This window comes from Ranitomeya imitator, chromosome 5 (genome assembly GCF_032444005.1).
Source record: "Ranitomeya imitator isolate aRanImi1 chromosome 5, aRanImi1.pri, whole genome shotgun sequence".
Taxonomy (NCBI): Eukaryota; Metazoa; Chordata; class Amphibia; order Anura; family Dendrobatidae; genus Ranitomeya; species Ranitomeya imitator.
In genome coordinates, this window is record NC_091286.1 from 573,335,230 (window position 1) to 573,359,880 (window position 24,651).

Here is a 24,651-nt window from a genome sequence, read left to right on the forward strand (position 1 = left end):
TCAAACAAGGAGAAGACTGATCAGAGATGCAGCCAAGAGGCCCATGATCACTCTGGATGAACTGCGGAGATCTACAGCTGAGGTGGGACAGTCTGTCCATGGGACAACAATCAGTCGTACACTGCACAAATCAGGCCTTTATGGAAGAATGGCAAGAAGAAAGCCATTTCTCAAAGATATCCATAAAAATTATCGTTTAAAGTTTGCAACAAGCCACCTGGGAGACACACCAAACATGTGGAAGAAGATGCTCTGGTCAGATGAAACCAAAATCGAACTTTTTGGCAACAATGCCAAGCGATATGTTTGGCGTAAAGGCAACACAGCTCATCATCTTGAACACACCATCCCCACTGTCAAACAAGGTGGTGGCAGCATCATGGTTTGGGCCTACTTTTCTTCAGCAGGGACAGGGAACATGGTTAAAATTGATGGGAAGATGGATGGAGCCAAATACAGGACCATTCTTGAAGAAAACCTGTTGGAGTCTGCAAAGACCTGAGACTGGGATGGAGATTTGTCTTCCAACAAGACAATGGTCCAAAAGATAAAGCAAAATCTACAATGGAATGGTTCACAAATAAACATATCCAATCGAGAATCTGTGGAAAAAGCTGAAAACTGCTCTTCACAAACGATCTCCATCAAACCTCACTGAGCTCGAGCTGTTTGCCAAGGAAGAATGGGCAAGAATTTCAGTCTCTCCATGTACAAAACTGATAGAGACATACCCCGAGTGACTTACAGCTGTAATCGCAGCAAAAGGTGACGCAACAAAGTATTAAGTTAAAGGGGCCAAATAATATTGCACGCCCCACTTTTCAGTTTTTGAATTTCCACAAAAATTTAAAATAACCAATAAATTTCATTCAACTTCACAATTGTGTTCCACTTGTTGTTGACTCTTCACTAAAAATTTACATTTGGTATCCTTATGTTTGAAGCATGATATGTGGGAAAAGGTTGAAAAGTTCCAGGGGGCCAAATACATTTTCACAAGGCACTGTATATATATATATATTTATTTATTATGGACAGATTGATCTATCAGTGATCTTTTTTTCTGTCCTCATCATCCTTTCTTATCCGGTGTAAAGAAGACAGGAAACAAGCACCAAAGGACTTCAATATTGTCGATCGCCGTCCTTTAACTGCCCGAACTCAGTCCATGTGAATGTAACGTAAATGTTTCTGTGTGATGGTATAATATTTTAGCATTTGCGGCCCCCACTATAAACTTTTGCCCAGAACTTCACTTTGTCTAAAACTGGCCCTGTATTTAGGAACAGGAAACCTTTGCAGAAAAGTAGCTGAGCAACCAGAAAATCATGTATAACAACCCACCCAATTTACAACCTCAACTTGTCAGTTACTTGTAAACATCTGTGAGAGATAATTTGAAAAGTTTGAGATTTTCACACTTTATAGTTTCAAGCTTCCCATGTCTGTTATTTTCTGCTCTGTAGATGTTAGAACTGTCTACAAGGGCGTGAAACCAAATGTTATTGTTTTGTAAAATGGAAAACCAGAACTTTAAATAGAAATAAAAATACAGTAATGTGTAAAGGTTTAAGGCAGGTGTTGAAAAAATGTCACAAAGTGACAATGTGTTCACAAATAGATGTGTTAGGCTAAGTGCACACGTTCAGGAATGGAAGCAGAATTTTCCTGAACAAAACCGGACACTCTTGGCAGGAAATCCGCACGTGTTTTTTATGCGGTTTTTATGCGTATAATTTGTGGATTTTTTAGCGTTTTTGATTACAAAAAAAGCCTCCCATGAGGTCATTTCCTGGTCCAACCCCTCTTCTCCATTTTGCTTTCTTGTTGGATTGATGATGCCGCACGTACAGCCCCAGTGGCGTCTTAGCACAGAACACATGCAGCTTTTGTTGCTTACGCTACTGCTTCTGCTGCACCACCACAGCGAGCAGGTAACATAATGTCATTAGATGTGCGCACTTTGCGGATTTGGCTGCGGATACACAGCTTTTTGGATGCTGGAGATTTGCAGCAGTTTTCCACGTGTTGTACAGTACAAAGTAAACCATGTACTAAAGGCTATATTCTCCCATAGGAGCACTCTTGGCGGAGGAGGAGGACACCAAAGTGAATGTGGGTGCATCCGATTATTCAGGAGAGAGCCGACAAGGGCAACTTCCATCTACTTTACCAGGATTTAAGGAGGTAAGATATGGGAAGAAAAGTATATTGTCATCTTTTAACTTTGTTTTTTTTTTTTTACAATTATCCAGAGAAATTCGTGCAGTTTTGCAGGCTAAGCACTGAAGCTTTTGATCGTCTTCTCGTTCTCCTTGATCCTGATCTCAATTATGTAGACACGGTAATGCGAAGAGCCACCTCTGCAGAGGAAAGGCTGCTCATCACCTTGTGGTAAGGAATTTTTTTTTTATTTGCATAACACATACTGCCAGACACATTGCCCCATAATTCTGCCAGTCACAGTGCCCCCATAATGCTGCCACAGTGCCCCCATAATGCTGCCACAGTGCCCCCATAATGCTGCCACAGTGCCCCCATAATGCTGCCACAGTGCCCCATAATATGGCCAGACAGTGCCCCCATAATACTGCCAGACAGTGCCCCCATAATGCTACCAGACAGGGCCCCCATAATGCTACCAGACAGTGCCCCCATAATGCTGCCACAGTGGCCCATAATGCTGCCGGACAGTGCCCCCATAATGCTGCCACAGTGCCCCATAATACTGCCAGACAGTGCCCCATAACGCTGCCAGACCGTGCCCCCATAATGCTGCCACAGTGCCCCATAATACTGCCAGACAGTGCCCTTATAATGCTGCCACAGTGCCCCATAATACTTCCATTTCAAAAACCTGACCTGCACATCCAAACATAGACACAGTGTGAACAGGTGCTGAACCTAGAGTCGCCAACTCGCATATGCGAGGTTCACACTGTGTCTATGTTTGGATGTGCAGGTCAGGTTTTTGAAATGTATTCTCTAGCCTTCTGATCGTGCACTCCGCCTCCTAGCTTTCAGGTGTTTTAATTACAGCAGGTCCAATACCCCTCCACAGAGAGAGAGAATTTTAGTCTAAGAAGAGGTTTCACATGTACCCATTCAGATGGAGATGTTTATTCTCAGCGAGGAAGGCAAGTGTAGGACCTGGTATAAGAGAGATGCCGTAAAGGGGCTACCAGGTACACATAAAATTGGCCATTTTTATGCCGTAAAAGCTCTCATTTTTCATATTTCTAGTGCAGTAATGCAGTTCAAATTTCGTGTTTTCAAGTTTGCATGTTTTAGCACTGCAGTGTGCTGCCATAATACTTCCAGACAGTGCCGCCATAATGCTGCCACAGTGCCCCCATAATGCTGCCAGACAGTGTCCCCATAATGCTGCCACATTGCCCCATAATACTGCCAGACAGTGCCCCCATAATGCTGCCACAGTGCCCCATAATACTGCCAGACAGTGCCCCCATAATGCTGCCACAGTGCCCCCATAATGTTGCCAGACAGTGACCCCATAATGCTGCCAGTGGCCCATAATGCTGCCAGACAGTGCCCCCTTAATGCTGCCACAGTGCCCCATAATACTGCCAGACAGTGCCCCCATAATGTTGCCAGTGCCCCCTTAATGCTGCCAGACAGTGCCCCCACAATGCTGCCAGATGGTGCCCCCATAATGCTGCCAGATGGTGCCCCCATAATGCTGCCATTCTTACCTTGGCTTACATATCTTTTATTTTATTCACTTTTCTAAATTTTTTTTTGTTTCTTTGCAGATTTTTGGCTACAGGAGAGAGCTACACATTACTGCACCTCCAATTTAGGGTTGGTAAATACATCATCTCTCAAATTGTGAGGTGCACATGTACTGTCATCTGGCAGAAATTGCAGCCCATCATGATGCCTTGCTTGGCAGGTCGCAGCAGGCTTTCAAACTGTGGCCAATTTCCCCAACTGCATAGGTGCTGTTGATGGCAAACACGTGAGAGTGCTGAAGCCACCACGATCAGGATCACACTTCTTTAATTATAAGAAGTATTTTTCTGTGGTCCTCATGGCGGTGGCTGATCCACATTACAAATTTGTTGCCATCGACGTTGGTGCTTATGGCAGTTCTGGGGACTCTCGGGTGTTGCAATCATCACAGATTGGACTTCAAATTCTTCGAGCTGGCGGAACGCTCCCAGCCTCAAGACCTTTGCTGAGTTCCACACATCCAGTACCCTTTGTGATGGTATCGGATGAGGCATTTCCCTTAAAGACCAACCTGCTGCACCCATACCCACGAAGGGGACTGGATGACCGGCGGAGGATTTTTAATTATAGAGAAATAGCAAATTTGGATCCTAATAAAAAACTTAACCTTTAATATATAATAGGTATCTAAAATCTAAAGTCATGCAGACGTGCACAAAATGCAGCACTAAAAACGAAAAAGGGAGGGGAAAACCTAGTGAGGTGTGCCCTATGAACCATACACAGAAGGAGAAGACATACAAAACAAACGAATATAGACAATAAAAAATGACAGTACTACTGGCCCTGCTGAAAAAATCTCTCTACACAGGAGGATGATATTGATTTATACTGTACAAGTGTATCCATTAAAGGTGCACCAGGTATAGCCCACAATGTTATATAAGGAGGCTTAATACCAATAAAACCTGTACTAGTATGGAAACCAAAGTATATACCGTATACAAAATGTACAAACTAAGGCTTTATAGTAAAAGACAAACAAAATGCCAAACCATGCCTATGAAATGCTGATATCTGTCTGAGAACAGGGTTGCAGCCTTCTACTGTGACTAGGAATGCCCCCTATATTTCACATTAGTGTCCCCTTGACATAGATACCACTTGAACAGTGCATGGTCCGCAGTATACAGCAATTGCACATGTACATATGAATAGACAAAGGTATTCTATCATTCCCTTATAGTAACTGTCAAATATAGCAGCTTAAAAGCAAGGGACTTCCAATGCCGTAAATGAACATTACCCCAATGCAAACACAACACACACACATTAATCCGGAACCATGCTGTCTCATTAATTATTTATAGGTTCATTTATATGCCGGCCAATTTTGAAATGGCTTATGTAAAGAGAAAAGAAACCCACAAGTGTGGGTGGATCTCACCGCAGATAGGAGAGGTGTAGCTTTGCGTGTAATCTCTCATGAGTGGTGAGACTGGAACATGGAAGCCCCGGCTTGGCGTCTCCTCTCAAATTGTGAGGTGCACATGTACTGTCATCTGGCAGAAATTGCAGCCCATCATGATGCCTTGCTTGGCAGGTCGCAGCAGGCTTTCAAACTGTGGCCAATTTCCCCAACTGCATAGGTGCTGTTGATGGCAAACACGTGAGAGTGCTGAAGCCACCACGATCAGGATCACACTTCTTTAATTATAAGAAGTATTTTTCTGTGGTCCTCATGGCGGTGGCTGATCCACGTTACAAATTTGTTGCCATCGACGTTGGTGCTTATGGCAGTTCTGGGGACTCTCGGGTGTTGCAATCATCACAGATTGGGCTTCAAATTCTTTGAGCTGGTGGAACGCTCCCAGCCTCAAGACCTTTGCTGAGTTCCACACATCCAGTACCCTTTGTGATGGTATCGGATGAGTAATTTCCCTTAAAGACCAACCTGCGGCACCCATACCCACGAAGGGGACTGAATGACTGGCGGAGGATTTTTAATTATAGGCTGAGCCGTGCACGAAGATATGTGGAATGCACCTTTGGTATCATGTGTAGTCAGTGGAGGATCTTTCACACTGCCATCCAGTTAGATCCGGAGATCGTTGACACTGTAATAAAGGCATGCTGTGCACTCCACAACTATGCTCGTGAATTCAGCACAGAGGTAGTTGAGAAGTCACAGCTGTCTGAATTAATTGCAGTTGACAACTTGGGTCAAGGAAGGCTATCCAACTCGGGTGTGCGAGTGCGAGAACTCTTCACTGACTACTTCACGAGTCCTGAAGGTGCCGTGCACTGGCAATACTCCTGTGCCGGTGTTGAGCAGCCTGAACAGCAGAGAAGATCTGATGCCTAACCCCAATCAATCAAGTCCCCAGCATGTACAGCAGAGAAGATAACAGTAAAGAAGATCTGATGCCTAACCCCAAGCAATCAAGGCCCAGTGTTCTTCAACATTTGAAATGAAAAAATAAATTAATAAAAAAATAACTTTGATTCACATTTCAAATCTTGTCTCCATGACTTATTTGACTCTTTGTGACTGACACTTTTTCTGATCCCTTTACCCACAGTTGACATACTGTAAATAAGCATATACTTTTTTTTAATAAAAAATGACCACACAGTTTTCCAAAACAAATGTTTTTTAATAAAAATTAGATATGTGCGAAACACGGGTATTACATACCTGGTAATGTGTTTTTTCATGAGACATGACGGCACCACGAGAGAGGGGATCCGCCCATCAAGGACAGGAAACCTTCAAGATAAAAGGGACGGCTTCTCTCTCCACATCAGTTGTTTTACAGAGTACGAGAGGAACTCCGCTGGTTAGTGTACACATAAATAATACATCCTATACGGTTCTATTTGTAATACAAATAATGCTAATAATGCACCCAACTAATGACGTGATCAAAAGGGTGGGAATATAAGGGTGCCGTCATGTCTCATGGAAAAACACATTACCAGGTATGTAATACCCGTGTTTTTCCATCATACATGACGGCACCACGAGAGAGTTACAGAGATTTGTATTCTCTTTAGGGAGGGATCACTGCTTGTAACACTCTTCTCCCAAAAGTGAGATCAGAGGTAGCAGATAGGTCTAGCCTATAATGTTTAAAAAATGTAGACGGAGAGGACCAAGTGGCCGCCTTACAGATTTGGTCGATGGTAGCATCTGCTCTCTCCGCCCACGACGTCGCCATGGCCCTCGTGGAGTGGGCTTTCAGACCCTGTGGAACAACCCTGCCTGCACTACTATATGCTAGAATAATGGCCTCTCTCACCCATCTAGCTATAGTCTGTTTTGAGGCTTTAAGGCCCTTCCTTGACCCCTGGAACGAAACAAATAAAGCCCTCTGCTTCCTCCAGGATTTTGTACTCTCTAGATACTGTAGGATATATCTCCTAACGTCTAGGCAATGGAGTCTCTCCTCTTTTTTGTTACTAGGGTTGGGACAAAAAGAGGGTAGGGTTATATCCTGAGCTCTATGGAATCTCGATACCACTTTGGGGAGATATGCCGGATCTAATTTTAATACAACCCTATCGTCCATAATTTGTGTGTAAGGAGGGTCAGCTGACAACGCGTGTAAATCCCCCACCCTACGGGCCGATGTAAGTGCCACTAACAAAGCTGTTTTTAATGTTAGTATTTTATCTGAAGCTGCATTTAACGGCTCAAAGGGGCTTTCCATCAGGGCTGTTAACACTAGATTTAGATCCCATGGTGGAGGAGTAGGAGATGGAACAGAGTCAGCTCTACTACAGGCTCGGATAAACCTCACCACCCACCTATTACTTGCCAGGTCAAAGTTGAATAGGGCTGCTAAGGCTGAAATGTGTACTTTGAGGGTACTAACAGCTAACCCCAGATCTAAGCCCTTCTGCAGGAACTCCAGTATTGCCACTATCGGGACCTCCCCTTCCCGTATTGGCCCCGAACTGGACAGGAATTTCTTCCATATCCTCCCATAGATCTTGGTCGTTACTGGTTTTCTGCTGCTGAGCAAGGTGGATATTAACCCAGCTGAGAACCCTTCTTTCTCTAGTAACGACCGCTCAAATGCCAGGCTGTCAAATGAAGCCCGGAGTTCTGCGGGTGGTTGAAGGGACCCTGAGTTAAAAGGTCCTGGTCTTCCGGGAGAACCCACGGGTCCGACACTGACATCACTCTCAGCCAGTAGAACCACGGTCTTTTCGGCCAGAAGGGCGCTATCACGATCACTCTGGCCTTGTCTTCCCTGATCTTCCTCAGAACCACTGGGATTAGACATATCGGTGGGAAGGCATACAGGAGTCCAGACGTCCATTTTATGCTGAAGGCGTCTACTGCCAACGGCCTGTCTGTAGGGTTCAGGGAGCAGAATTTTTGGACTTTCTTGTTGACTTTTGAGGCAAAGAGGTCCACCCTGGGATTTCCCCACATGTGCACTATCCGTTGAAAAACGGACTTTTTTAGGGACCATTCCCCTTGCCTCAAGTGGTTCCTGCTTAGAAAGTCTGCCTTTATGTTGTCCACACCTCGGATATGCAGGGCCGATAATGACAGGAAGTGCCTTTCGGCTAGAGACATGAGTCTTGTGGTTATGTGCATCAGTGCCCGAGAGCGGGTGCCTCCCTGGTGGTTCACGTATGCGACCGCTGTTCGATTGTCCGATAGGACTCTCACATGATGCCCTGCCAAGTGTGGAAGTAATCTCTCTAGCGCCCTTTCTATTGCTAGGAGCTCCCACTCGTTTGAGGATAGATCTTTCTCCTCTTGAGCCCAGGGGTCTTGGACCCATAGTGTGTCTGAGTGAGCTCCCCATCCCCATGAACTGGCGTCCATTGTGATTACCATGGAGGCTGTGAATGTCCAGGGAACTCCTCTGGGGGATGACTCTATCTGTAACCACCATCTGAGAGATTGGAGCACAGAGAGTGGGAGAGTGAGCTTCTGCTCTAACTGTCCCTGAAGTTCTCGGTCGTTCTGCAGCACACACCATTGCAGTTCTCTTGCATGGAACTGGGCCCATTTTACTGCCGGTATGCAGGAGGTTAGGGACCCTAACACCGACATGGCCCTTCTTAAAGTCATCTCCGGTTTTTTTAATGTGGCCATAATCATCTGTTTGATTTTTTCTTCTTTTTCTACTGGGAGGCGACACTCCTGTGCCACGGAGTCTACCGTTATCCCCAGGAAATTCTGGATCATTGCCGGCTCTAGCTTGGACTTCTTGAGATTTAGTTGCCATCCCAGTGTCTGAAGAGTGTCCATCACTATCCTGACCTGCTCCTGACAGTGAGAAAAGTTCTTTCCCACTATCAGGAAGTCGTCCAAATAGGGAATTATTAGAGTGTCTTTTTCCCTGAGATGTGCTGTGACCTCTGCAATCAGCTTTGTAAATACGCGTGGGGCAGTTGCTATCCCAAAGGGCAGAGCCCTGTACTGGAAGTGACGCAGCTGGGACCCCATCTGAACTGCCACTCTGAGGAACTGACGATCTTGTTGTCTGATTGGGACGTGATAATAAGCGTCCTTGAGGTCGAGGACGGACATGTAGCACTGGGGATAGAGAAGTTTCACTGCCGATTTTATGGTTTCCATCTTGAATGATGGTACTACAAGAAATTTGTTGAGGCCTTTTAGATTTATAATTGTCCTCCAAGAGTTGTCCGGTTTATTTATGAGAAAGAGAGGGGAATAAAATCCTTCCCTCCTTTCGTCTATAGGAACTTCTTCCAAGACGTGCTTGTCTAGGAGTGATGTTACTTCCCCCTCCAGACTGTCTTGCTTCTCTTGGGAGGACTGTACCGGGGTCTGCATATACCTTCTTGGAGGCCAGTGGTGAAATTTTAGCTTTAGGCCTGATCCTACGATCTGCCGGATCCATATGCTGGAGGAGATCCTCTCCCAGGCTGGAAGGAAGTGAGAGAGCCTCCCTCCCACCTGAGAAGGACCGTCACTGGGAGGGTTTTTTGGTGTCTCTGGGGGACTTGCCGAAATAGAAGCCCTTTCCTCCCCTGGGTCGCTTGTCCAGGTTGCTCCTGTCCCGGTCTCTGTATTGCTGCCTTCGGAACTTTTGGCCTCTCCGAAAGGTGCGACGAAAGGGCTGAAACGGCTGTCTTGGGAAGTTCTTCTTTTTATCACCGGCCTTCTCCAGTACCTCATCTAATGCCGGTCCGAACAGGAAGTTTCCCTCACAAGGCAAAGAACAAAGCTTCATTTTGGCCTGAGTGTCCCCTGGCCAGCATTTGAGCCATACGGCACGGCGTCCAGTGTTAGCTAATGCTTCTGATTTTGCTGCCAGCCTAGCAGAGTCTGCTGATGCTTCAGCCAGAAACATAGCCGCTGCCCTCATAGTTGGAAGTGACTCTAGAATAGCTTCCCTGGGAGCTTTTTGCTCCACCTGTTCCTCCAGGTTGTCTATCCAGATCTTAAGGGATCTGGCGACACAAGTGGCCGCGATAGCTGGCCTTAGTGCTCCCGCTGAGGCTTCCCAATCTGTCTTCAGGGAACTGTCCACCTTCCTGTCCAGAGGTTCTTTTAAAGAACCTAGGTCCTCGAACGGCAGGGAGGACTTCCTGGCCACTTTTGAGACCGCCACATCGATTTTTGGGGCTCTGTCCCAAGATGAGGATGCTTCCTCTTCAAAGGGATACCTTCTTTTAAGGGAGGTAGTTATTTGGGACCTCTTTTCCGGCCTTTGCCATTCCCTTTTGATTAGTTCTTGAATTTGATTGTTAACAGGGAATGATCTCCGTTTCTTCTTTTGTAGGCCACTGAACATGAGTTCTTGGGCTGTCTTTTTGGCCTTCTCCTCTACCAGCCCCATGGTAGAGCGAACAGCTTTAATAAGTTTATCTGTATCCTCTGCCGGAAAGGTGTCTTCCTCCTCAGAGCTACTATCAGAACAGCGGGCCATATCAGAATCCTGCTCTGACCCCGAGGAATCCCTTTGGGATGCTATAGAGGGGCTGGATCTGTCCCTAGATCTGGCATCTGTGTCAGGTGTCTGTAATGCTCTTACGGATTTGGAGACTTCGGACTGGATCAGAGATCTTAAGCTGTCCGTAAAGGAGGGTGTTTCCTCCGCCACAGTCTGGTTAATACAGTCCTGACACAGTCTTTTACCCCAAGATGATATTAAGGGCTTTTTACATAAGGGACATTCTCTATTTTTAGTCTTCGTCTTATACTTTTTGGTGACCTCCTATACTCCACCCCGCAATGTATGTAAGAAAAGAGGGGAGAGACGGAGATAAGAGAAGAGAAAAGAACAGGCATTAGCGTACTGGACTTTCTCGTAGTTCACTCACCACTCGGACGTTTTCAAAGTACGGGTACCGGATCCGGAGGTTGGCTGGTTTTCTCCGTGTCTCCCAATGAGACTAGGGACCCCTCCTTGTTACGCCGATCCGTCCGTATACTGTCAGAGCGGCTTTTGCTGCTGACATGGCGGGTCTGGCTTTTTTCGCTTGAGCGAGACCGCCTCTCCTGCACCTCTTGCTGTGGTATCAAATGCTCTGGCGAGAAACTCTCCATTATACGCACCCGTACGCAACAAGAGTAGTCACCTTCAACCTGGCCTGGTTTAGTGACACAGGGCAGCGCAGCTGGCTTGCTTAAATAGATTCACTGTTTTTTTTTTTTTTTTTTTTTTTAGTGAATCACCTGGTTGATCCTGCTACCATTGGTCGCTTCATTACTCATGAATGATTACCTGGCTGATCGTGCCTGCACCACTTCCGGTGCACGTGAAGCAATCAACTACCTGGTTGATCCTGCGCCTGTCAGCGCGACCCCGCGCTATATACATATGTCCAAGCGTGCACCTGGCAACCACATCCGGTGCGCGCTTTACCATTTACCTGGTTGATCCTGCCTCTGTCTGAGCAGTGCGCGCGCACCCGGACCTACCGGTGCGCGCTTTCATATCCCCATTTACCTGGTTGATCCTGCCTTATCAGAGCAGCGTGCGCGCACCCGGACCTCACTACCAGCGCGTGCCGCTGTACCGTGCTCCAGGCGCGCATCCGGTCACCACTTCCGGTGCGCGCCGCCTTTTTGGGTCCCCCCGGCGCCATGCTCCTGCACGAGGGTTCCCGCTGCCGCCGGCTTCAGCGCCTGTGCGCGCTTTACCTCCAGGTGCGCACCCGGCTCTGCTTGCGGTGCGCGCCGAAGAGTCTGTGTCCCCGCCCCGCTGCATTAAACGTTCCGTGCGCGCCTACCTCTCAACCCGGATACCTGGTGCCGGCTGGAGGGAGGCTTCCGGGACCACAGCTCTTCACTCACCAGCCACTGCTTCATCAGGTACCGACAGGGAGGAGGGGGAAGGGGAGAGACCTGCACTCAACAGGGAGGCCCAAAGAACCTCCGAGGAGCTTACCTAGCCCGGGCACCGATGTGCTATACGGGCTGCATGGCCACCTCTGGTCAACAGGGGGGGCACCATAGAAAGTGACCCCCGTGGACAGGCAGGATTTCCACTCTACAGGGGGGGAGCGCGCCTGCGGCCCCCGTGGAGTATCTTCACCCGGGCATTCGCCTCGCGGGCTGTGGCCATGCTTCGCTCAGGGGGGGCATGGTATACATTGACCCCCGAGGCGACTACGGGTACCTGGTGACGGGTGCAGCAGACAGCGTCCGCCCAAATCCACCCGACCCAGGCCCCGGCATCCTCTTCTGTCTTCAGACGACTTCCATCTTGAGGGTTCCCCGTCAAGGACAAGAAACCAACTGATGTGGAGAGAGGAGCCGCCCCTTTTATCTTGAAGGTTTCCTGTCCTTGATGGGCGGATCCCCTCTCTCGTGGTACCGTCATGTATGATGGAAAAACATATTTACCGTATATACCCAAGTATAAGCCAAGATTTTCAGCCCAAATTTTTGGGCTGAAAGGGCCCCTCTCGGCTTATACTCGAGTCATGGTTGGTGGCAGGGTCGGCGGTTGAGGGGGAGTGAGGACTGTCGCATACTCACCTGCTCCTGGCGCTCCTGGCGCTGTCCCTGGCTGTTCCATGGTCTTCGGGTACCGCAGCTCTTTCTCTGTTCAGCGGTCACGTAATACCGCTCATTAAAGTAATGAATATGGACTCCACTCCCATAGGGGTGGAGCCGCCTGTTCATTCCTGTAATGAGCGGTACCAGTGACCGCTGACAGAGGAAGAAGCTGCAGTGCCCGGAGACCATCTGTCCAGTAGAAGGAGCAAGGGACCGCGCCGGAGCAGGTGAGTATTTCATATTTGCCTGTCCACGTTCTACCCGCCGGGCGCCTCTCCGTCTTCTCGTCCTCTTGCTGTGACTGTTCGGGTCAGAGGGCATGATAACGTATTAGTGTGCGCGCCGCCCACTGCCTGAACAGTCACTGCGGAGAGAAGGGATGCTGAGGAGCAGCGGGCAGCGACGAGAGGTGGGTATGTCTTTTTTTTTTTACTGCAGCAGCAGCATTATATGTGGCACAGCTTTATATGGAGCATCTATGGGGCCATAATGAACTGTATGGGACATTATATGTGGCACAGTTTTATATGGAGCATCTATGGGGCCATAATGAACTGTATGGAGCGTTATATGTGACGCAGTTTTATATGGAGCATCTATGTGGCCATAATAAACGGTATGGAGCATTATATGTGGCACAGTTTTATATGGAGCATCTATGGGGCCATAATGAACTGTATGGAGCATTATATGTGGCAGTTTTATATGGAGCATCTATGGGGCAATAATAAACGGTATGGAACATTATATGTGGCACAGTTTTATATGGAGCATCTATGGGGCCTATTATGAACTGGTGATTCAGAAGCACAATGGACCTAGTGGTTAAGAGCACACAAAGTGACCTGATAGTTACAAATAACATAGGACGAGCTCTGAGACGTGGGAACTCTGCTGACCGCAATCCCTAATCCTATCATACCACACTAGAGGTAGCCGTGGAGCGCTCCTGACCAGACCTAGGCGCCTAGGGCACAGCCTGAGAAACTAGCTAGCCCTGAAGATAGAAAAATAAGCCTACCTTGCCTCAGAGAAATTCCCCAAAGGAAAAGGCAGCCCCCCACATATAATGACTGTGAGTAAAGATGAAAACACAAACACAGAGATTAAATAGATTTTAGCAAAGTGAGGCCCGACTTACTGAATAGACCGAGGATAGGAAAGATAGCTTTGCGGTCAGCACAAAAACCTACAAACAACCACGCAGAGGGCGCAAAAAGACCCTCCGCACCGACTAACGGTACGGAGGTGCTCCCTCTGCGTCTCAGAGCTTCCAGCAAGCAAGAAAAACCAATATAGCAAGCTGGACAGAAAATATAGCAAACAAAAGTAACACAAGCAAAACTTAGCTTATGCAGGGCAGACAGGCCACAAGAACGATCCAGGAGAGAGCAAGACCAATACTGGAACATTGACTGGAGGCAAGGAACAAAGAATTAGGTGGAGTTAAATAGAGCAGCACCTAACGACTTAACCTCGTCACCTGAGGAAGGAAACTCAGAAGCCGCAGCCCCACTCACATCCACCAGAGGAAGCTCATGGACAGAACCAGCCGAAGTACCACTCATGACCACAGGAGGGAGCTTGACCACAGAATTCACAACAGGGGCCATAATGAACTGTATGGAGCATTATATGGGGCATCTATTGGGCCATAATGAACTGCATGGAGCATTATATGGGGCCATAAAGAACTGCATGGAGCATTATATGGGGCATCTATGGGGCCATAATGAACTGCATGGATCATTATATGGGGCATCTATGGGGCCATAAAGCACTGCATGAAGCATGGGGCATCTAGGGCAGCACGGTGGCGCAGTGGTTAGCACTGCAGCCTTGCAGCGCTGGAGTCCTGGGTTCTAATCCCACCCAAGACATCTGCAAAGAGTTTGTATGTTCTCTCTGTTTGCGTGTTTCCTCCCACATTCCAAAGACATACTGATAGGGAATTTAGATTGTGAGCCCCATCGGGGACAGTGATGATAATGTGTGCAAACTGTTTACAGCGCTGCGGAATATGTTAGCGCTATATAAAAATAAAGATTATTTATTTATTTATCTATGGGGCCATAAAGAACTGTATGGAGCATTATATGGGGCATCTATGGGGCCATAAAGAACTGCATGGAACATTATATGGGGCACCTATGGGGCCATAAAGAACTGCAGGGAGCATTATATGGGGCATCTATGGGGCCATAAAGAACTGCATGGAACATTATATGGGGCATCTATGGGGCCATAAAGAACTGCATTGAACATTATATGGGGCATATATGGGGCCATAAAGAACTGCATGGAGGATGTTATGGGGCATATTTGTATATGGAGCATTTTATGGAGCCATAAAGAACTGTATGGAGCATTATATGGTGCATATTTTAATATGGGGCATCTTATGGGGCCATAATGAACTGTATGGAGCATTATATGGGGCTCCTGATTCAATATGGATATTCAAAAACACTTAACCTACTGATGTCTCAATTAATTTTACTCTTATTGGTATCTATTTTTATTTTGGCATTTACTGGTAGCTGCTGCATTTTCCACCTTAGGCTTCTACTCGGGTCAATAAGTTTTCCCAGTTTTTTATTGCAAAATTAAGGGGGTCGGCTTATACTCGAGTATATACGGTACCAAATGTCTAAACCAGTCTTAGATATTAAAACATAAGGACAAACATTGTCCAGCAAAGGACGTTTTGACAACCTGTCACCAGGACAGGGCGGGGGAGGGGAAACATTAGGACAAACATTATCAAACGTGTCCATCAACAATGAACGTTATGACAACCTGTCAACAGGACAGAGGGGGGGTTGGGACGGCTGGGCTGGTTACAGAAAACCTCTAAAGTGCTGGTACTCCGGCTTGTACCCATACCCCGGAAACAGGTCTTGTGAGGACATAGTAAATCAACCTAATGATCCATTAGTAATATGTGCTACCAGCAATATGAAAATCCGTCTGTACAACTTATAGCTCCCATGAGCAGTGAACAGAAAAAAAGCACAAAAATCCTCTTAATCCAATAAAATCATTTTTTATTAAATAATTTCAAAATATAAACTCCCATACAAAAATCAATGTAAAGCCAAATACCTCAGATGTGAGGGACTGACTAGCTACTAATCTCATAAATCACAAAGTATGCCTAGTGTCTTTAACTTACTAATCTCTTGGCTAAATAGTAGAATGTTTCCTCTAATAGCGTTGTGTTAAACCACAGTCAATGCATATTTAGGGTGATATACGTAATACTCTAGCCTATACAGGATAGATTCCTAATATCGCAACATGTTATTGCCTAGAACTGCCATATTGGCCTCCTATCAATCGGAGGTAGGCTATCTGCTGTTGCCAGAAGGAGAAATAAATAACCACTATACTTACAATATGAGAAGAGTGCCCAGTCCCTCTACCCCAGACCCCCTCTTTGTGAGGACATAGTTTTATTTGGAGAGAAAACATTATGCCCAGTAGTTGTACGAGTTGCTGGTGAGTGGCCAGAAGAGTAGTCTTCTGCAGCGTCGGGCCTGTATGCTGCTGCCTGACCAAAATGCTGCGAAGCACCTGCTGGTGGTGGTTGAGACACACTTTGGGGATTAAATGCATTCATAATCTCCATTATTGTGGCATGTGAAGTGGGTATAGGGGATGGGACATCAGCAGCCATTAGAAAAACATTGACTGCTGTCATACAGAGGTTCTGCCTGTCCCGTGGCATGGACCTTAGGCGGCTGGCTAACACAGAACCGAATTTGTCCAGCTCATCTTGTGCCGAAGAATTGTCGATGAGATTGAGGGTTCGACTAGTGAGAGTTTCAATGACACTAGTCAAAGTCTCTTTTTTTGGCCCTCTTGGGTGCCACCCTTATCAATGGCACGGGACAGGCAGAACCAGCCCCCATCCCAGTGGGCCTTGACACGCCACCACCAGAGCTTGACGTAGCGCCAGAGGCAGGAGGAGGAGCACCATCAGTCGACACCGAATCCACCGCAGAGGATGAACTGGCCACTGTACAGGAGGATGCCATAACAGCAACAGACATAGTGGATGAAGGCCTAGCCAAGGGAGGATTTGGTGAGGAGCACATTGGAAAGTCCTCCACCTCCTCTCCAACACCATGCTCCGGCTGTTGCCTTCATGGGCCGGTGGTGTTTGGGCCCTTACATTGCCTTTCAGTTCTGTAGAAGGAATAAAAAAGACAAGTTTAATAAAAGAGTATTTTGAAACATTGGAGATATATATATATACTACTATATAATTGTCTAAGGGTCACTTCCATCTGTTTGTGTGTCTGTCCTTCTGTCACGGTTATTCATTCGCTGATTGGTCTCGCCAGCTGCCTGTCATGGCTGCTGCGACCAATCAGCGATGGGCACAGTACGGAAGAAAATGGCTGCTCCTTACTCGTGTCCCCGGCGATCCGCTCCATACTCCCTATGCCTATGCGGCATCAATAGTAAAAAAAGTAATGTTAAAAATAGTAAAAAAAAAAAAACCTGCTATACTCACCCTCCGTTGTCCGCTCGTGCCTGCCGCCATCTTCCTTTCCCGGCGATGCATTGTGAAATTATTCAGAAGACCTAGCGGTCTCGCGAGACCGCTAAGTCATCTGGGTAATTTTGCAAAGCATCCTGGGAACGGAAGATGGCGGCAGCCGCGCGCCCATCGGCACAGCGCCGTTGGATCCCAGGAGGCGGAGAGACGGGACGCTGAGGAGCAGCGACGAGAATGGTGAGTGTTAAACTACAAGGGGCACTCGGATCGTTCGGTGAGTATGTTTATTTTTTATTTTTTAACCTGTGACACGTGGCTGGGTAATATACTACGTCACTGGGCAATATACTACGTGGCTCTGTGCTGTATACTATGTTGCTGTGCAATATACTATGTGGCTCTGTGCTGTATACTACATCGCTGTGCAATATACTACGTGGCTGGAAAATATACTAAGTGACTGGGCAATATACTACGTCGCTGAGCAATATACTACGTGGCTAGACAATATACTACGTCGCTGTGCAATATACTACGTGGCTCTGTGCTGTATACTACATCGCTGTGCAATATACTATGTGGCTCTGTTCTGTATACTATGTCGCTGTGCAATATACTACGTGGCTCTGTGCTGTATACTACGTCACTGTGCAATATACTACGTGGCTGGACAATATACTACGTGACTGGGCAATATACTACGTGACTCTGTGCTGTATACTACATCACTGGGCAATATACTACGTGGCTAGACAATATACTATGTGGCTGGGCAATATACTACGTGGCTGGACAATATATTACGTCACTGTGCAATATACTACGTGGCTCTGTGCTGTATACTATGGTGCTGCGCAATATACTACGTGGCTCTGTGCTGTATACTACGTGACTGGGCAATATACTACGTGGACATGCATCTAGAATACCCGATGCGTTAGAATCGGGCCACCATCTAGTATATATATATATATATACATACATACATATACATATACACACACACACACACTAGATTATATATATAATTTAAACACCAAAAAATGTCCAATGTAACTTGCTATGGCACTTCAAAAGCAATATATAATCAAATGCGGACTTTCATGGATTTAGCCGCAAGAAGAGACCCATATAATAAAAATATATTTATAAATCTTTATTACTCATAAAAAAATGTTTAGAACGGAACAAGCAATATCAAAAGACCAGAATGTCCAAGAGAACAAAAAAGGTAACACCTCTGCCATATATTTTCACAACTTGTTAGGTGGTATAATATAGTATTTCAATGGAATTCCATTGTTAACGTTATGATGCTATTTGCTGTTAACCTCCATTGCAGATAAATAAGGGCACTGGAAATCCATGTTCATATCTCCTTATCCACATAAACAGGATACCGCCATCATAAACCAATATACATAATCGCTATATACAAAATACAATATGTACCTCAGGAAACGAATTCCCCAGCAGACCGAATGGTGCAGCGTGTAAACCCAAAACGTCCTCCCTCGTGCGCCCCGACGCGCGTTTTACCCAGAGCTTTTTCCGGGGGCGTTTACCTCTGCAAATTCCTGCTAGTTAAAATGATCTGCAGCTGGTCTGCTGCATATGGCACCCTCCTCTTTGGTGGCGAGCTGCCGCTTTCTGTCCTTTGTGCCTTCATCAGCCTGTCGGTCACAGATCTCCACTTTTTTTACATAGTCGACTGAAATGAAACAAAAAAAAAAAATTACAAAATCAATATTTCAAAAAAGTACACAAATTAAAATTAATAAATACTTACAAATCATTTTTTTTCCCGATATAGGTAGCTGAGGCCACTGAGGGTAAATTTCAGTGACAATGGCCAGCCAGGCTTCATGTTTTGAAGAGGAGGCTTTATACTCTTCACTAGTGTGGTCCCAGACTTCCGGGTGTTTTTCAATCTACAATGTTAAGATAACCAGTCAATACATTTTTTAAAATTATTATTAAAAAATCTAAATATTATATCCATATATACATTTGCACAAATATATACTGTACATATATATCCATACTGAAACATACACGCAAAGCCGAAGTAGATATGTATGAATCCATGTAAACATGTGCGCACGCCCACACAAGCCTCCACATGGCTCTTTCAACAGAATCTCCTGTACGAATCTTGATATTTTCGGCACATACCGTTAAAAAACATAAGCAACACATAACGGCTGGACACAATGCACAAAGCAATGTGTTTTTGGACGTTGAGAAATTATATTTTTGTCCACAATTTTCCCATTTCCCATGGGTAAAAATTGGACCCCAAAAGTTTTTGTGCAATTATCCTGAGTACACCAATACCCTGTATGTGGGAGTAAACCTAGGTTTGGTCGCATGAGAGAGCTTGGAAGGGAAAGAGTGCCGTTTCACTTTTTCTACCCAGAATTGGCTGGAATTGAGATCAGACGGCAGCTCGCGTTTGCAGAGCCCCTGATGTGCCTGAACAGTGGAAGCCCCCAATTCTAACTTCAAGCCTAACCCCAACACACCCCTAACCCTAATCCCAACACTAGCCCAAGTCAAACCCTAGCCCAAACCATAGCAGCAACCTTAGACCTAACCATAGCTCAAACACTAGCCCTAACCACAACCCTAACACCAACCCTAGCCATAACCCTATCCCTAGCCCAAACCCTAGCTCTAACCCCAACCCCAACCCCAACCCTAGCCCCAACTCTATCCCTAGACCCAACCCTAGCCCTAACCTCAACCCTAGCCCTAACCCCAACCCTATCCCTAGCCCCAACCCTAGCCCTAACCCTAACCCCAACCCTAATGACACCACGTTTTTGACCAAATTTGTTGAACAGCTAATCCCCCCCAAAAAAAACATGGGTACAAAAAAAAAATTATCCATACCTCTCCGCTGTTCAATCAGGACCCACGCAGTAATCCATCAGAAAGGGTTAACAAGATAACAATGAGACCGGAGCTAATGCGACCAGCCCCGCTGTAAACCACTGCAGATCGATTGCTTTCATCTCTGCGTAGCCTCCCCGGATGACCGGACATGAACTGATAAGCGTGGGAAATTTTCCCACGCTCCCGAGTTCATCTCCGGTCATCCAGGGAGTCTGCCCAGCCGCAGTGAGTACCAAATGAGTTCACCCGAGCAGCGCAAGCTGCACTTGGGTGAACTCGTTATACAGTGAACGGGATCGCTTTACAGTCCCATTCATTGTATCGGCGGCCGCGGGTTAGAGCAGCCACATGTTATGTGGCTGCTCTAAACAGTAGATCATCGTGGGACACTCTTTAATTTGGTTTCTGCGGAGGGTAGGTATATATTGTGGTTTGTTATTTTACTTTTTTTTGGACAAGAGATCCTGGAATTGGGTGTGTAGGTGAGTATGGGTTTGGTTTTTTTCTTTTATTTTAGGTGGCGATCGTCAGGGAGAGGTATATATAATTTATTTTCACAGGTAACCACTTTACTCCAATGAAATAAGAGGAAATAAATACAATTTGGGCCCACGTAAAACATGTAAAAATATATATAAAAGTGGCAGAAAAAAATAATAGGGAAATTAAGGAGGGGGGGCAAAAAATATATCGGGTCGGGGACTAATGTAAAATTTAAAAAAAAAGTGTTTTTTCTTTTTTTTTTTTTAAGCAGGAACAGTTCGATGGGAAATACTGCTCCCATCGAGCTGAGCCTGCTGCGACTACTGATAGAGAACAGACATAGGCCGATGGGAGTAGTAGTTTCATCGGCCTATGTCTGACAACACATATACACCACACACGGACACACACACACATGGACACACACACACAGACACACACATAGACACTTACCACACTACCAATGAAAGGCACATCCAGCTCTATGCAGTCATACCAGTCCATGTTGGCAGCCATCATCCAGGAAGACGGAAATGATCTCGTCTTCCTGGATTATGGTATGCTAGTGGCATGGCATGATGGGATAGCCACATGTCACTTCCTGTTTGCTGTGTTTTTTACCACAGCAAATGCGCTTGAAATCCGCAAACATTTTTAATATTTGCGGATTTCAAGCACTGCAATACAAGTCTATGGGAGCGGAATCGCTATATAGGGGCTGTGAGTTCTACTATCATAATATATAAGGAACTGGGGTGGACCATCATATTATATGAGGGTGTTGGGGGAACCATCATACAATATAGGGGGCTGTTGGAGGGACCATCATACTATATGAGGGCTTTGTGGTGGACCATCATACTATCTTGGGGGCTGTGATGTGTACCATCATACTATATAGGGTACTGTGGGAGGACCAACATACAGTATTGAGATTATTGGGGATCTTCATAGTCTATGGGGAATCTATCATACTGTGTGGGGTGGCTGTGGGGGGACCGCCTTACTGTGTAGGGTGGCTATGGTGCAGTATAAATGGACACCGGGACCTTTTGTGAAGTGACCCCTGGGAAGAATGCCCCCCTAAATGGGTGTAGGTAAAGAAGAAGCTCCCGTCCTTCCAGCCTGATCAGCAGAAACAGGTGGAGCAGCAGGAAGTGACTCTGCCCACGAACGGGTGGAGCCCAGGAGAGCAAGACAGCGTGATGAGATCGGAGACACCCTCGCCGGACAGCATGCAGAGGCAGAGTATGTCCTTTTACAGTGGTATCTGCCACCAGGACTGGCAATGATCTAGGGCTCGGGTGGGGACGGGCCTGTGATCGGAAGCCTGGTGGACGGAGGAGAGGTGCCCTTGCCAATGATAGAGAAGCAGGCTGTGGAGGATGAGGAGTTCACGAGACTGGGAGAGCCCAAACCAGAGCTGGAAACAGACCAGAAAAGCCTGAAGGCTGCCCTGAGGGGAATTGTAGTAGCCACAATCACCGGCTCCCATGGCTGCTCAAGGGGATCGTCACCAGGTGCAGCGGTGGTGAGTAGGAGGCTGGCACCTAACCAGACGGCCACACCAGTTCCTGTCTCCTCACCCCCTCTGGCCCCATCAACATTGCTGAGTCCCGCTACCCCACTGATGCATGGCTGGAGGTGGTCCAGGAGTGCTCTCCCAAAGAGATCCGGTGGATCCAGGGGGTAATAAGGGAGAAAAAGCGGCATGAAAGCCACATGGGGGAGAGCTGCAGTGCCCTGGCGGGGGAGCTATGATCAACCGGTTGACCAGCAGTGCCATTCAATACTTTAACCCCATAAGTAGTTATGGCTTCATCCAGGAGGTCGGCACTGGGGAGAAGATCTACATAAATGTCGCCTTTATCACCCCAAAAGGCTCCCTTCGGTTGGTGGACCGTGTCACCTTCATAAAGGAGCATGGACCCCGAGGGCTATATGTGGTGGCCATGAAAGTGGCCTCCAGTCTGTAGGAAGGATGACCACAGGAGGTCCAAAGTCATGAGCAGCCGACTGCAGCGGTCACAGCTCCTGTAGCAAGACGGGAAGCAGTGGCGCCTGGATCGAGTGTGGCAGCCGCAGCTGCACTGCCAGAGCAGGTAACACTGGGAGCTATGGGAACACCGCTGGAGGTGACATGGAGCAGGAGAAATAGTAGAGACTCCTCCTCCAGTGGATCCTCAGCCCATACGTATATCGTTTTGCAGGGCCCACATGCGGCCCACTATACCAATCAGCGGCCGTGTGCAGACTGATGTGGCCCTGTCCTGAAACAAAAAGTTGTGCTGATTGCACTAGAAAAATTAAGGGATTGTTCCAACATCCCTGAGAAGGCAGTGAGCCCTGTATTGCACTAGGACTGAGGTGTCAGGAGTGGCTATCACGGTCACGGATAAGGAACTGTCTTGTTTTCCCCTCCTCCAAGAGTATTTGCGCACGGTTGCGCATCCTCTGCTGGATCACAGGGCTGAAACCCTACAAGGGTTGGTTGTCATAAACTGTGTGTGCAGCTGCTGCAAAGACTGAACTGTTTTACCCGGAACTTTGCCCAATTTTAACTCTGGAATAGTCCCCGTTAAGCGCAGTGCACAAATATATTGGTGGGCCCATCATCTAGTCAAAGGAGGGGGAAACCGATCAGGAGAACCTGAGGTGCGAGTCGGGTCAGGACTGTGTTAAGTGGCCATCAGGCCAGGATATCTGCTTTATAGGTTCCCGGAGCAAAGGGATCAGTGTCAAACGAACCCCATTAAAAGACTGAGTGTGTTTTTATGGACTATGTCACCTGTTGTTTCAGGAGCCGTTATGGTCGGGGATGTACATATTTTAGAAGGAAGGGGTGTAAGGAGGTAGCGGGGACCCTCAGTTCTCCCTCTCTCCTTGATGCCAGGCATGAGTACCCCGTGCGATGCCCTGAAGGTTTGCCTATGTTTTACTGTTTTATTAATACTATGTGTAATGTGTGATGCTCTTTTATCCTATACCTTGTATTATATATACACTGTCTTGTAATGAACATGTTAACATTAGGAAGAGCAAGAGTTAATTTGGTGGGCTTGGTCAGCAGCCTCAATGGAACAGGAAGCTCCTTTCTCCCAGTCAGTGCCCGGGCAGGCTTGCCCGTGGCAGAACGTTCCACACAGCCAGGAGAAAAAGGTGTCTTGGATGACGGGACAAAGCTGCCACAGACCTCTGCTTTAGTCTGCCGGGCAGTGTAAATGGACTGCGGGACCATCATCAGAAAGACTTTTGTGGCTCTCAAGTTTGGGAGGGAGCCACTGATGCTGACTGTCCTCAAATAGCTTCAAGGACAGAGTAAGAAGCATTATTTCATGTAAGTTTTCCCTGTTGGAGCAGAACTATGCCTGTCATGTTCTTCCTGGATCTTCACCCTCAGTGGCTGCAGTGAGCGTAGAAAGAAGGTAACTGACTGTGCTGTAGGATTGGGATAGCACCTGTCTTTTTCATGTGCAAGGGGCTGGGGTGCTTCTGGACTGTTGCTTTAAGAGACTTGGTCATGACTACCACCCCGTGCCACCTTGTTACATAACGACATATTGGCTGCAATAGCACAAAAAAACACAACAAGAGGACATTAAAATATCATATTAATTCCAATATACTATCAAAAAAATTCAATCCAGGATGCAAAAAACAAGCCCTCACACAGCTCCATAATGAAAACTGAAAATGTTACAGGTCTTGGAAAATGATGACACGCACAATATATTTTTTTAAAGTTTCCAATTTTTTTTCACAGCATCAATAAACAAATTACTGTATATGTTTGCTGTCACTGTAATTGCAGCTACCAGATGATTCTCATTACATATTTTTAACCCTCGTCTTTAATCCCACCTATTTTTGTATTATGGAGTGGGAAGAGGAGGGGGAGTGAACAGGCGAATTCCTGATATGTGCACCCAAGAGAGTCACTATGGTACTTATAATGTCCATCAACCATTTATATATATATATATGCTTATCATCTTTTTTGTTTATTATTTTACTCAACAGTATTTTGATATAACTCTGGTATACACGATGGATGTAGGTGCAACCGTAT